The sequence below is a fragment of the Capricornis sumatraensis genome, chromosome 3 (genome assembly GCF_032405125.1).
Source record: "Capricornis sumatraensis isolate serow.1 chromosome 3, serow.2, whole genome shotgun sequence".
Taxonomy (NCBI): Eukaryota; Metazoa; Chordata; class Mammalia; order Artiodactyla; family Bovidae; genus Capricornis; species Capricornis sumatraensis.
Window position 1 is genome coordinate 19,962,209 of NC_091071.1, and position 2,782 is coordinate 19,964,990.

The 2,782-nt window shown below is 40.9% G+C and overlaps 1 non-coding gene across 1 annotated transcript; it reads left to right on the forward strand.

The window, feature by feature from the left end:
• Nucleotides 1–1,317: 1,317 nt before the first annotated feature.
• On the forward strand, nucleotides 1,318–1,389 carry TRNAS-GGA (transfer RNA serine (anticodon GGA)). Its single transcript has one exon. It is a non-coding gene; the product is annotated as a tRNA-Ser (tRNA).
• The last annotated feature ends 1,393 nt before the right edge of the window (nucleotides 1,390–2,782 follow it).

A 2,782-nucleotide genomic window follows, 5' to 3' on the forward strand; every position in this document is an offset into this window, starting at 1 on the left:
AAAAAGAATATTGAACTTTAAGCTGGGGCATTAAGAAGCACCAAATGAATGATTAAAAAATTAATAAATGCTCTTTAATAGACAATGCTAAAGGAGTGTTTGAATAATCTCATGATTGGGATTATATGCCATTTGTATCTTTCCTAAGTATCATGTAGTAGACACATATATAGACATTGTATTTTGTCGCAAATGTTATTTTTATAATAAAATATTATTCATTTTAATTTAGTCAAGAGAAGTTAATCATAAGATGAAAATCACAAAAGAACTATTAAAAAAATGTATGTGATTATTTTATCAGATCCTTGGGAAGAGAAAAGCCTTTTTGAGCTTAACAGCAAGAAGAAAACCTGTAAAGGAGAATGCCCTTGGGTTTTAGTACATAAAAATTCAAAACAGTGTTTAGAAAAATTACAAAGAAACAAGGAGAACACTGGTAAACATAAAAATAATGAAAGAAATTGTGAAGAAAATGGTTGATTTTACTACCCTATTCTTCAAGTATCTGTGAATCAAATATGTGTTCAAAAAATGAAGAGGCAGAAGACACTGTGGGAAAAACACTTTAATATCAAAAATAGTCTTGCAATTCAATAGGAAAACCTCAATAATACCCGCATATGAAAAATCAGCCAAAGGACATAGATTCGTGGTGTGTACCTAAATAGATAACAAACATAATAAACCAGTTTAACCCTTCTATTAAAGTTCCTGCATTAACCAGACATCCTTAGGAGATAACATTCCCTCTTAATCTCATCATGAGTCATAACTTCTTAGGAGATAACCTTCTTTCTTAATCTTGTAAGGGGTCATGGGACCCAGGACCCATTGCTTCCTTTGTGTATGTTTAGATCTGGATTGTGTAAACTGTCAATAATATGTAATTTCCTGTATGACCCTCTGTCTCAAAAACCTGCCTATCTGTGCTTTGACCTCTAATGGGTGGAATAGTCCCTAGAGCTTTTTGAAAGTCTGTCTCTCAGATTGATAAACCTCTGGTTAACTCAAATAAGCTTTCTCTCCTGGTGGCTCAGCCGGTAAAGCGTCTGTCGGCAATATGGGAGACCCGGGTTCGATCTCTGGGTCAGGAAGATCCTCTGGAGAAGGAAATGGCAACCCACTCCAGTACCCTTGCCTGGAAAATCCCATGGATGGAGGAGCCTGATATGCTACAGTCCATGGGGTCGCAAAGAGTCGGACACAACTGAGCGACTTCACTTTCTTTTCCTTTAGCTCAAATAAAATCTTCGATTTCTTTCTTAGATGATACTGATTAATATTTGTTGACAAGCTTAAGCAATCATGGTGGCTTCCCTGGTGGCTTAGCGGTTAAAGCGTCTGCTTGGAATGCAGGAGAACCAGGTTCGATCCCTGGGTCGGGAAGATCCCCTGGAGAAGGAAATGGCAACCCACTCCAGTACTCTTGCTTGGAGAATCCCATGGAGGGAGGAGCCTGGTAGGCTACAGCATATGGAGTATAAAGAGTCGGACACGACTGAATGACTTCACTTTCACTTTCACTACTTAAGCAGTCAAAGGCAGCATCAGTTCAGTTCAGTTCAGTCACTCAGTCGTGTCTGACTCTTTGCAGCCCCACGAATTGCAGCATGCCAGGGCTCTCTGTCCATCACCAACTCCCGGAGTCCACTCAAACTCATATCCATCGAGTCCGTGATGCCATCCAGCCATCTCATCCTCTGTCGTCCCCTTCTCCTCATGCCCCCAATCCCTCCCAGCATCAGGGTCTTTTCCAATGAGTCAACTCTTCCCATCAGGTGGGCAAAGTACTGGAGTTTCAGCTTTAGCATCAGTCCTTCCAATGAACACCCAGGACTGATCTCCTTTAGGATGGACTGGTTGGATCTCCTTGCAGTCCAAGGGACTCTCAAGAGTCTTCTCCAACACCACAGTTCAAAAGCATCAATTCTTTGGCACTCAGCTTTCTTCACAGTCCAGCTCTCACATCCATAAATGACTACTGGAAAACCATAGCCTTGACTAGACGAACCTTTGTTGGCAAAGTAATGTCTCTGCTTTTGAATATACTATCTAGGTTGATCATAACTTTCCTTCCAAGGAGTAAGCATCTTTTAATTTCATGGCTGCAATCACCATCTGCAGGGATTTTGGAGCCCCCCAAAATAAAGTCTGACACTGTTTCCACTGTTTCCCCATCTATTTCCCATGAAGTAATAGGACCAGATGCCATGATCTTCGTTTTCTGAATGTTGAGCTTTAAGTCAACTTTTTCACTCTCCTCTCTCACTTTCATCAAGAGGCTTTTTAGTTCCTCTTCACTTTCTGCCATAAGGGTGGTGTCATCTCCATATGTGAAGTTATTGATATTTCTCCCAGCATTCTTGATTCCAGCTTGTGCTTCTTCCAGCCCAGCATTTCTCATGATGTACTTTGCATAGAAGTTAAATAAGCAAGGTGACAATATACAGCCTTGACGTACTCCTTTTCCGATTTGGAACCAGTCTGTTGTTCCATGTCCAGTTCTAACGGTTGCTTCCTGACCTGCATATAGGTTTCTCAAGAGGCAGGTCAGGTGGTCTGGTATTCCCATCTCTTGCAGAATTTTCCACAGTTTATTGTGATCCACACACTCAAAGGCTTTGGCATAGTCAATAAAGCAGAAATAGATGTTTTTCTGGAACTCTCTTGCTTTTTCCATGATCCAGCGGATGTTGGCAATTTGATCTCTGGTTCCTCTGCCTTGTCTAAAACCAGCTTGAACATCAGGAAGTTCACGGTTCACATATTGCTGAAGCCT